We start from the raw sequence: 13,063 nt of genomic DNA, 5'->3' as shown, positions 1-13,063 counted from the left end.
TATTTCCAATTAATAATATGTCATCCACATATAATATCAGAAATGCTACAGAGCTCCCACTCACTTTCTTGTAAATACAGGCTTCTCCAAAAGTCTGTATAAAACCAAATGCTTTGATCACACTATCAAAGCGTTTATTCCAACTCCGAGAGGCTTGCACCAGTCCATAAATGGATCGCTGGAGCTTGCACACTTTGTTAGCTCCCTTTGGATCGACAAAACCTTTTGGTTGCATCATATACAACTCTTCTTCCAGAAATCCATTCAGGAATGCAGTTTTGACATCCATTTGCCAAATTTCATAATCATAAAATGCGGCAATTGCTAACATGATTCGGATAGACTTAAGCATCGCTACGGGTGAGAAGGTCTCATCGTAGTCAATCCCTTGAAGTTGTCAAAAACCTTTCGCAACAAGTCGAGCTTTGTAGACAGTAACATTACCGTCAGCGTCAGTCTTCTTCTTGAAGATCCATTTATTCTCAATTGCTTGCCGATCAACGGGCAAGTCAACCAAAGTCCACACTTTGTTCTCATACATGGATCCCATCTCAGATTTCATGGCTTCTAGCCATTTTGCGGAATCTGGGCTCACCATCGCTTCTTCATAGTTCGTAGGTTCATCATGATCTAGTAGCATGACTTCCAGAACAGGATTACCGTACCACTGTGGTGCGGATCTTACTCTGGTTGATCTACGAGGTTCGGTAGTAACTTGATCTGAAGTTTCATGATCATTATCATTATCTTCCTCACCAATTGGTGTAGGTGTCACAGAAACCGGTTTCTGTGATGTACTACTTTCCAATAAGGGAGCAGGTACAGTTACCTCATCAAGTTCTACTTTTCTCCCACTCATTTCTTTCGAGAGAAACTCCTTCTCTAGAAAAACTCTGAATTTAACAACAAAAGTCTTGCCTTCAGATCTGTGATAGAAGGTGTACCCAACAGTCTCCTTTGGGTATCCTATGAAGACACATTTCTCTGATTTGGGTTCGAGCTTATCAGGTTGAAGCTTTTTCACATAAGCATCACAGCCCCAAACTTTCAGAAACGACAACCTTGGTTTCTTGCCAAACCACAGTTCATAAGGTGTCGTCTCAACGGATTTCGATGGTGTCCTATTTAACGTGAATGCAGCCGTCTCTAAAGCATAACCCCAAAACGATAGCGGTAAATCAGTAAGAGACATCATAGATCGCACCATATCTAATAAAGTATGATTACGACGTTCGGACACACCATTACGCTGTGGTGTTCCGGGTGGCGTGAGTTGCGAAACTATTCCGCATTGTTTCAAATGTAGACCAAACTCGTAACTCAAATATTCTCCTCCATGATCAGATCGTAGAAACTTTATTTTCTTGTTACAATGATTTTCAACTTCACTCTGAAATTCTTTGAACTTTTCAAATGTTTCAGACTTATGTTTCATTAAGTAGATATACCCATATCTGCTTAAATCATCTATGAAGGTGAGAAAATAACAATATCCGCCACGAGCTTCAACATTCATTGGACCACATACATCTGTATGTATGATTTCCAACAAATCAGTTGCTCTCTCCATAGTACCGGAGAATGGCGTTTTAGTCATCCTACCCATGAGGCACGGTTCGCTAGTACCAAGTGATTCATAATCGAGTGGTTCCAAAAGTCCATCAGTGTGGAGTTTCTTCATGCGCTTTACACCGATATGACCTAAACGGCAGTGCCACAAATAAGTTGCACTATCATTATCAACTCTGCATCTTTTGATTTCAACATTATGAATATGTGTATCACTACTATCGAGATTTGTTAAAAATAGACCACTCTTCAAGGGTGCATGACCATGAAAGATATTACTCATATAAATAGAACAACCATTATTCTCTGATTTAAATGAATAACCATCTCGCATCAAACAAGATCCAGATATAATGTTCGTGCTCAACGCTGGCACCAAATAACAATTATTTAGGTTTAATACTAATCCTGAAGGTAGATGTAGAGGTAGCGTGCCGACCGCGATCACATCGACTTTGGAACCATTTCCCACGCGCATCGTCACCTCGGCCTTAGCCAATCTTCGCTTAATCTGTAGCCCCTGTTTTGAGTTGCAAATGTTAGCAACAGAACTAGTATCAAATACCCAGGTGCTAGTGCGAGCATTAGTAAGGTACACATCAATAACATGTATATCACATATACCTTTGTTCACTTTGCCATCCTTCTTATCCGCCAAATACTTAGGGCAGTTCCGCTTCCAGTGACTAGTGTGCTTGCAGTAGAAGCACTCAGTCTCAGGCTTAGGTCCAGACTTGGGTTTCTTCTCCTGAGCAGCAACTTGTTTGTTGTTCTTCTTGAAGTTCCCTTTCTTCTTCCCTTTCCCCTTTTTCTTGAAACTGGTGGTCTTATTGACCATCAACACTTGATGCTCCTTCTTGATTTCTACCTCCGCGGCTTTTAGCATCGCGAAGAGCTCAGGAATAGTCTTGTTCATCCCTTGCATATTATAGTTCATCATGAAGCTTTTGTAGCTTGGTGGCAGTGATTGAAGAACTCTGTCAATGACACTATCAACAGGAAGATTAACCCCCAGTTGAGTCAAGTGATTATGATACCCAGACATTTTGAGTATATATTCACTGACAGAACTATTCTCCTCCATCTTGCAGCTATAGAACTTATTGGAGACTTCATATCTCTCAATCCGGGCATTTGCTTGAAATATTAACTTCAACTCCTGGAACATCTCATATGCTCCATGACGTTCAAAACATCGTTGAAGACCCAGTTCTAAGCCGTAAAGCATGGCACACTGAACTATCGAGTAGTCATCAGCTTTGCTCTGCTAGACGTTCATAACATCTGGTGTTGCTCCTGAAGCAGGCTTGGCACTTAGCAGTGCTTCCAGGACGTAATTCTTCTATGCAGCATTGAGGATAATCCTCAAGTTACGGACCCAGTCCGTGTAATTGCTACCATCATCTTTCAACTTTGCTTTCTCAAGGAACGCATTAAAATTCAACGGAACAACAACACGAGTCATCTATCTACAATCAAACATAGACAAGCAAGATACTATCAGGTACTAAGTTCATGATAAATTTAAGTTCAATTAATCATATTACTTAAGAACTCCCACTTAGAAAGATATCCCTCTAATCCTCTAAGTGATCACGTGATCCAAATCAACTAAACCATGTCCGATCATCACGTGAGATGGAGTAGTATCAATGGTGAACATCAATATGTTGATCATATCCACTATATGATTCACGCTCGACCTTTCGGTCTCCGTGTTCCGAGGCCATATCTGTTATATGCTAGGCTCGTCAAGTTTAACCTGAGTATTCCGCGTGTGCAACTGTTTTGTACCCGTTGTATTTGAACATAGAGCCTATCACACCCGATCATCACGTGGTGTCTCAGCACGAAGAACTTTCGCAACAGTGCATACTCAGGGAGAACACTTATACTTTGATAATTTAGTGAGGGATCATCTTATAATGATACCGTCAATCAAAGCAAGATAAGATGCATAAAAGATAAACATCACATGCAATCAATATAACTGATATGATATGGCCATCATCATCTTGTACTTGTGATCTCCATCTCCGAAGTACTGTCATGATCACCATCGTCACCGGCGTGACACCTTGATCTCCATCGTAGCATCGTTGTCGTCTCGCCAATCTTATGCTTCCACGACTATCGCTACCGCTTAGTGATAAAGTAAAGCATTACAACGCGATTGTATTGCATACAATAAAGCGACAACCATATGGCTCCTGCCAGTTGCCGATAACTCGATTACAAAACATGATCATCTCATACAATAAAATTTAGCATCATGTCTTGACCATATCACATCACAACATGCCCTGCAAAAAAAGTTAGACGTCCTCTACTTTGTTGTTGCAAGTTTTACGTGGCTGCTACGGGCTTAGCAAGAACCGTTCTTACCTACGCATCAAAACCACAATGATAGTTTGTCAAGTTGGTGCTGTTTTAACCTTCGCAAGGACCGGGCATAGCCACACTTGGTTCAACTAAAGTTGGAGAAACTGACACCCGCCAGCCACCTGTGTGCAAAGCACATCAGTAGAACCAGTCTTGCGTATGTCTTTTCTCATAGCAGAGCGGATGTCTTTTCTCGTCGCAGCAGCCTTCTCAAGGTCCGATGCCTTCACTAGGTTTTCCTTTTCAAGAACCCGGCAATAGTTGGCGGTGGCTTTTAATTCTATGGCCATCTTGGCCATCTTATCTCGGCTCGCCATGCGCGGCCTTCTCGGCTTTCCACTCTTCGGCTGCCTTCAAAGTAGCCGCATTACCAAACCTCGCTTGTTCCTTGGCTCGGGCAAGTTCTGCCCGCAAGGCTTCAACAGTGGCAGCTCCATCTGCAGTCACAACATATTAAAGATACTGCCATCATGCTTCTCTTACTATGTGGCGTTTACCAGATAATGACACTTACCTTGTGCCTCGTCAAGCCTTTTGTTAACAAGCTCGATGTCGGCGTCTGCCGCATCCAACTGCCGTTTTAAATGGGCAAACTCACTAGTCCGGCTAGCCACTGGAGCTTCCATCACCCGCACATAGAGGCAGTATGGTTATTACCTGGGAATATGATCCTCTGTTCGTCGTCGTTTCCGACGACAACCAGAGTCTCAGGGGCTACTATCTACACAGGGCACACCTAGCATGTGCAGGACTATCATACATTATTTTATGTACCTCAAAGCTTGTCAGTAGACTCATAAAAGCTTCATGCAATCCGCTTTCGGCGGACGTGATTCTCTCCATCACCGTATTCATCAGCACACGATGTTCATCTGAGATGGCCGCTCGCCCCACCAACTCCCTCAGAACCTCCGATCGCACACCAGACGGTGCCGGACTCTTTTGTCTGCTCTCTTTGGGAGCCGGACACTGGGAGCTTCGGGGGTCAATGGGATTATCTTCTGGCCTCACCGGACTCGGGAGGCCCTCCACGACGACACTTCGGGGTCACCCGCTTCCGGAGCAGAGGAGTCCGGAGGAGGCGTTTCGCTCTCCATCATTTCTGGAAGAAGATCCCCCGAAGACGAGCTCATGTGAGAGGGGCTAAGGCCCGAACTGCAAAGATATATGCGGTGGTTATTTTCTCAGAAGAAAAAGATGGCATACCTGTACTATTAAAGTATTTTGGGTCACTTACGACTCGCTGAAGAATTGATCCCCCCGCGGACTTTGTGCGGCAAAAGCACCCCCCAAGGTAGGACCCTCTGTGGGAGACTTCTTCTCCCGTTTGGAAGCTTCGGCTCCCGAATCCCCGGGCGCAGTCCTTTTCCTCCTCCGGTCGACTTCCTTCATGGAGATGCTCGCTCCCTCGGTTAGCATGGGCAGCGTTGGGGGCCCGCGTCCGCCCGTATTATCCTCCCCGGTATCTTCCTGCAAGGGCTCTGGGCAAGGTGCGACCTGGAGCATCTTTTCCAATACCGGATTGTCCAAACCCTCAGGGAGGGGGGCCGAACACCGAATCAACTTCACCTTTGTTAGCCAGTCCTGGTCAAAAAGCGAACTCTCAGAAATAACTTCGTAACAAATGAGAGATAGTATGTTCGGCCGGAAGATTCCTTACCTGTTCGGCGGCGTGGTTACTGCTCAAGCCCACGTCCTCGGGGATTTCCGGACACTCTACCTGAGGTCCGAAGAATGACTTGTACATCTCCTTGTGCGTTAGGCCGAGGAAATTTTGAATGGCATGCGGTCCCTGGGGATTGAACTCCCACAAGCGAAGGGGCCGGCATTTGCAAGGCTGGACTTGACGAACCAGCATAACTTGTATTACCGCAACCAAACTAAAATCTCCATTGAAGAGATCTCGAATGCGGCTTTGCAGTACGGGCACGTCCTTGGCTGGACCCCAGCTCAGACCTCTGCTGATCCATGACATCAGTTGTGGTGGAGGGCCCGAGCGGAAAACAGGGGCGGCCGCCCACTTGGCACTTCTAGGAGTTGTGATGTAGAACCACTCCTATTGCCACAATTCAGACACCTCTGGAATGGAACCTTTGGGCCATGGAGCTCCCGTCATCTTGCATATTGAGGCACCTCCACACGCTACATGTTGCCCCTCGATCATCTTCCGCTTTACTTCAAAGGTCTTGAGCCACAGGCCAAAGTAAGGGGTAACCCGGAGGAAGGCCTCACACACGACAATAAATGTCGTGATATGAAGAAAGGAGTCCGGAGCTAGATCATGGAAATCTAGCCCGTAATAAAACATCAAACCCCTGACGAAAGGATCCAGAGCAAGGCCTAGACCTCGGAGGAAGTGGGAGACGAACACGACGTTCTCGTTGGGTCCAGGGGAGGGGATGGCCTGCCCTCGGGCAGGCAGCCGATGCAAAACCTCGGCGGTCAGATATCTGGCCTCCCTCAACTTTTTGATGTCTTCTTCCGTGACGGAGGAAGGCACCCATCAGCCTTGAAGGCTAGATCCGAACATGATTGAAGGTTCGGAGCACCTGACCTGAACTTTGGGTGTTTGAGCTTGAGGTGGGGGAAGGATTCGATTGATCACGAGAGGGAAAAAATAAAAGCCGTGTCCCTTTATAAAGAGGGTGAATATCAAGCGTCCTCTCCGTGGCCGTTTGAACTTGCCTATAGTCTAGGAGTCCTAGAAGCGGTTGGGTTACCCATGCCCGTATTGATGAGAATCCCGGAATAAGGGGACACGATCTCTGCTTTGACAAGACGTGCCAAGGAAACCGCCTCGCATGACACGCTGAGGTGGGACAATAAAATGATTCGAATAAAGGCTTGGCCGTGGTGCGTCACACTACGGAATACGTCAGCAGATTAGATTTGTGTTAATATTATTCTCTCTATGGCAATATGTGGAAACTTATTTTGCAGAGCCGGACACTATCTTTGTGTTCAAAATCTTCTATGAAGTACTTGGAGGAGGAACCCGCCTTGCAATGCCGAAGACAATCTGCGCGCCGGACTCTTCGTCATTGAAGCCTGGTTCAGGGGCTACTGAGGGAGTCCTGGATTAGGGGGTGTCCGGATGGCCGGACTATACCTTCAGCCTGACTCCTGGACTATGAAGATACAAGATTGAAGACTTCGTCCCGTGTCCGGAAGGGACTTTCCTTGGCGTGGAAGGCAAGCTTGGCGATACGGATATGTAGATCTCCTACCATTGTAACCGACTTTGTGTAACCCTAACCCTCTCCGGTGTCTATATAAACCGGAGGGCTTTAGTCCGTAGGACAACATATAGAACAACAATCATACCATAGGCTAGCTTCTAGGGTTTAGCCTCTCCGATCTCGTGGTAGATCTACTCTTGTACTACCCATATCATCAATATTAATCAAGTAGGACGTAGGGTTTTACCTCCATCAAGAGGGCCCGAACCTGGGTAAAACTTCGTGTCCCTTGCCTCCTGTTACCATCCGGCCTAGACGCACAGTCCGGGACCCCCTACCCGAGATCCACCGGTTTTGACACCGACACACACCTTCTCCCTTCCACGAGTATTCATCAGAGTGTATCCGGCAGAGGTCCATTCTATCATGGACGGCCGCCGCAGCTCCTCCTCTCGCCCTTCCAGCCCTCAGCCTGGAGATTGGAAGAGGTGCTCCATCCCGCACAGCGAGCTAGTGAAGCTCCAGACCAAGGGATTTCTCCCCCCGGCCTATATGGTCCCGGTTCGAGCCGGACTTGCCACCTATAATGGCGGAGAGCAGGCGGAGAGCGCCCCCAATCCCTCCAAAGGAGAGCGGGTATGCCTTGCCCCTTACTTAATAAGAGGGCTCGGATTTCCAATTCACCCGTTTCTCCGGGGGCTTCTGGAGTTCTATGGCCTCAAGCTACACAACCTCACGCCCGCCTCCATATTGCATATCGCGGGCTTCGTAGCCCTTTGCGAGCCGTTTTTGGGCTGCGAGGCTCATTTCGCGTTGTGGAAAAGGCTATTCTGCCTTGTGCCCCGCTCTAAGGAGGGGTCAATATATCAAGTGGGCGGAGCCGAAGTATGGCGCATTGCCGGGACCGGATATCTATCCGGAACCCCAAAGAAGGCGTCCGGAGACTGGCCTTCGAAATGGTTTTATATAGAGGACGTCCCGCTACCGGATCCTATCCGGATCGGCCTCCCTAAGTTCGACAGTGCTCCCCTAAAGAAGCGCCTAAGCTGGCGTCCACGGAGCCCTCAGAGGGAGAGTGATAGGGACGTTATTTACCTGATGGGTCGGATAAGATTGTTAGCTCATTCTGGACTGACCATGATCGGGGTCATGGCCGCACGCATCATGCGAGGGGTGCAGCCGCTTCAGTATAGAGGCCGCCCCATGTGGGACTTCAACGGGGAGGACGACGCCACCCGCTACGGCCGTAAGGGGCCGGATTCGGCTGCCGCTCTAATAAAGACCTTGTCCGCTTTGTACAAGGGAGAAGAGGAGGAATTTCTCCGCGTCAACCCACGGGGTGGATTTTCTATGTACAATCCCCCAAGTTGGGTAAGTGGACACTTTTACTTGCCCATCCGTTTTATATCCCCATTGTTAAATTTTCAGTCTAACGACTTCAACGCAGGAACTGCGCTGGGCTGTTAAAGAAATAAACAGCCCTCCTCCACAACCCGAGGATCCGGGACGGTCCCTCGACCCGGCCTCTCAAGAAGATCCGGACTAATCTGTGGAGCTGATTGATGGAGTGTTTCATCAATTGAGCAAGGACAACGCCTTGGTGGCCATTACGGCCGATTATCCAGGGCTACTCCCAGCCTCACAGGTAACTGAGACCGGAGTCCCAGCACTTTGAAAAGGGATCTGTCCTCGCGTATTTTTGATTGCCGTATGACAACCGTGTTTTGCAGGGGAGGTCCTTGAGACGGGAGGCCGAGCCTGCGGCGACTAGCCAACGAGGGGCGGCAAGGCCCCGCGAGCTGAAAAGAAGTGCGGTCCGGATTGAAGCACCGGCGCAAAGGTATAGCACGCCGCCTTATTCCCAGGTGTTATTCCTTCGAGGCATATTAACGCTCGTGCTCTCTTCAGGACGAAGAGACCTCGCCGGACTATATCCGGAGAGGCTGCCAATCGCGCCTCCACCAGCCAGGCTCCAAAGCCTGGTCTGGAAGCGGAGGCGAGCACGAGGCGCGCACCGGACGCTCCTCCGACGGAGGATGCGGACAGGCTGTCTGCCACCAATTCCGAGGTGGAGAGTGCCATGAACCACAGGCGTCGCCGGACAGTTCTTCGCGACGCTTGTTTCTCCCAAGAGGCATTGGATGCCTTCAATTCGGGAGACGCGTACCTCCATGCCGCTCAAAATGGTCTAGCCAGAGCCACGGAGCAGTATGTGAAAGACATACGGGTAAGAATTTTTTGGTAATTATAGATATATACCAGTAGCCCCCGAGACTTGAAACAGTTAGAATAACTGTTTTAAGGATCATTTGTTATGCAGGTTCTTACAGAAAAGAATACCCTACTGTCCCAGGAGCTGGAAGAGTGCAAAGCCCAACTTGAGGCTGCACTAGCCGCAGCAGGGGAGCCCAAGGAGACCCTCTCTGGTAATATACGCTTCGAAAGATAAGTATTTTGCGAAGTGCGGCGTGGGTGCAAATCTGACAAATGAAATTGCAGATGGTGCCGGATTAAATCCGGAAGTGCAACAACTCCGATGCTAGCTAAAGGCTGGTGAGAGCGTGCTGACAAAGGTGAGGCGGGAGAAGAACGATCTCCAAGATGCCAACACCAAGCTGGGCATTGAACTGAAGGACGTTCATGCCCAACTGTCGGACTCTGTGAAGGAGAATCAGCGGCTTCGACGCGGCATATATAGTAAGTGCTTAAACGAACTTTGAAAAAAAGATTTCGGCGAGGAAGTCGACTAATAGAGTAATGTCTGTAGGTATGCTAACAGGTCGTCCTGCAGAGGAAATGTCCGGTTCTACGGGTGACCTTCTTCCCGAGCTCTCACAACTGCATGAGCGAGTTCGGCAGGTGATGCAAGGCGTCGCCCAGGCCTTGTGGCCATCCGTCTCCATGCCTGAAGGCCTTGGAGAGCTTGTAGAGAAGCTGAAGGGAGCGCGGCGGCGCTTCCGATTGTGGAAGATGTCGGCCTACCGTCAAGGCGCCAGGGAGGCCTGGGCCATGGTGAAGACGCGGTACACGAAGGTTGACCCAAACCACATGGCCGAGGTCGGACCCATAGGGCCCGATGGGAAGGAGATCCCTGTGAGCTTAGTATATGGCCAAGTAGAGTTGGCCGCAAAGTATTCCCAACAGGACTCTAAACTAGACAGCATGTTAGATGGTATTGAAGAGGAATACAATCAGTCAAATTGACTATGTAATTTTAATTGACATGTGTAATGCCTTCTAGCCGGATTGTAGATCGTTTGTCATGGCCGACCTTTTCGCTTCAACCTCGGGACCTGACGGTCCGGAGTGTGTCCGAATACCCTCGCGGTTATATAAGAACCGGGGTATGCATGGAGACCAGGCGTATGGGTCATTAGTGCTTGAACAGACAAGTGGCCAACTAGTTATGTTATATTACATGGTTAGTAAGAAACATCTTCCAGGGAGAATAGTTCTGTTTGGGGTTCCTTTCCCTGGGAGGCATGCCCTAAAGTGCATGTCCATTCTGCGAAAAGTGATGCAGGAAAAACATCTGGGGGCGTATAGATAAATAAGTGAAAGAAAAGATCATCTTTAGTTCACCGACTGAATATTCCCTTAAGAACGCTAGCTTTCGGCTTCACCCAGTCTGAGGTACACATCCAGCTGACCCGGCAGTAACAATCGCAGAGGTGCTCCCTTTACCACCTAGCCAAACAATCGGGAACGTAGGGGTAAGCACAGGAGCCAGGCAACCCAGCTTGGCCAAAACTTAAGTCATATCGATGCATATAATGGTGAATAAAAGGTACATGCGGAAGTGTGACACATGTGTTGGGCATGAAGCCCGTATAAATAAGCTTCTGCTTAAAGAAGCCCCCAGGTTTAATGAGCGCGGATAGCGCGTCACTTTATGAGCCTTTGAAGGCTATAAGAGAAAGAGAGGAGAAGGAGAGAAATGTAAGACAGAAAGTATATAAAAAATGGACAGAGGAAGGAGACGAACACAAAGTTCGGCGCTAGGCATAGAATCTTCGTAGACGGGCTGCGTTCCATGGGTTCGGCTCGAGTCGGTTATTCGATGCATCTCGCAGGCGGTACGCTCCACCAGTTAGGACTTGGTCGATTATGAAGGGACCTTCCCACTTAGGCTTGAGTTTGTCCTTTTTCTTCTCCGGCAGGCGTAGAACTAATTCGCCAACGTTGTAATTTTTGGCCCATACTTCTCTGCTTTGGTATCTTCGAGCCTGCTGTTGATAGAATGCGGAACAGGCTTTTGCCACGTCACGCTCTTCCTTCAAGACGTCCAAATTATCCTGCCGATCGAGCTCGGCTTCTCTTTCTTCGTACATGCGCACTCGAGGTGAGTCATGAATTATGTCGCAGGGCAAAACTGCCTCTGCGCCGTACACCATGAAGAATGGTGTGTATCCGGTGGTGCGATTCGGCGTGGTCCGCAGCCCCCAGAGTACGGAGTTGAGCTCCTCTACCCAGTGCGTATTACATTCCTTAAGGGACCACACTAATCTGGGTTTGATGCCGCTCATGATAAGACCATTTGCACGTTCGACCTGGACGTTGGTTTGTGGGTGATAGAAGGAAGCATAATCGAGCTTGATGCCCATGTTTTTGCACCAGAGTTTTACCTCATCGGCCATAAAGTTCGTGGCGTTATCAGTGATGATGCTGTGGAGGACGCCGTAACGGTGTACAACCCCGGATATAAAGTCTATCACCGGTCCGGATTCGGCTGTCTTAACAGGCTTGGCTTCTATCCATTTGGTGAACTTATCCACCATGACCAGTAAGTTTTTTTTCTTGTGGGTTCCGCCTTTAAGGGGTCCAACCATGTCAAGCCCCCAGACCGCGAAGGGCCAAGTGATGGGGATAGTTTGGAGGGTGGTGGGTGGCATATGGCTTTGGTTTGCAAAAAGCTAGCAACCGACGCATCATTGGACTAAGTCCTGGGTGTCTGCCCGGGCCGTCGGCCAATAAAAGCCTGTACGGAAGGCCTTGCTTACAAGGGACCGAGCTGCAGCGTGATGTCCGCCGAGTCCGGCATGAATTTCAGCCAGGAGGTTCCTCCCTTCCTCTTCGGAGATGCACCTTTGAAGGACTCCGATAGTGCTTTTCTTATAAAGCTCTTCCTCATGGACTTTATAGGCTTTAGATCGCCGCACTATGCAGCGTGCCTCATTTTGGTCCTTAGGGAGTTCCTGCCTGGTAAGGTAGGCGAGGAATGGTTCTGTCCACGGGGCGATGACGGTCATTATTACGTGGGATGAAGGTGTTATTTCATTAGCAGAGCCTCCAATTGTGTCAGAGTGTTCGGTGTCGGGCAGTGCGGTTGGGTCCGGGCTGCTATTGCCAGGTTCCCCTTCCCATACTACGGATGGCTTGAACAGCCTTTCCAAGAAGATGTTGGGGGGGGGGGGACTACATCGCGTTTTGCGCCGATGCGTGCCAGGACATCTGCCGCCTGATTATTTTCCCGGGCTATATGGTGAAATTCGAGCCCTTCGAACCGAGCTGACATTTTTAGGACGGCGTTGCGATAAGCTGCCATTTTTGGATCTTTGGCATCAAAGTCTCCGTTTATTTGGGATATTGCGAGGTTCGAGTCCCCGCGCACCTCTAGGCGTTGAATGCGCATGGATACTGCCATCCGGAGACCATGTAAAAGGGCCTCATATTCGGCTGCGTTGTTGGAGTCTGTGTACATTATCTGGAGTACATATTGAATTGTGTCTCCTGTGGGGGACGTCAAAACGACGCCAGCCCCTAGACCGGCCAACATTTTGGAGCCGTCGAAGTGCATGACCCAGTTTGAATATGTGCCGTACTCTTTAGGAAGTTCGGCCTCCGTCCATTCTGTGACGAAGTCGGCCAAAACTTGCGACTTGATAGCTCGTCGTGGCTTGTAAGTTATGTCAAACGGGAGGAGCTCAATGGCC

The sequence above is a fragment of the Triticum urartu genome, chromosome 2A (assembly GCF_056163025.1).
Source record: "Triticum urartu cultivar PI428250 chromosome 2A, HENAU_Tu73, whole genome shotgun sequence".
In the NCBI taxonomy this organism is placed as follows: Eukaryota; Viridiplantae; Streptophyta; class Magnoliopsida; order Poales; family Poaceae; genus Triticum; species Triticum urartu.
Note: the sequence above shows the minus strand (reverse complement) of the source record.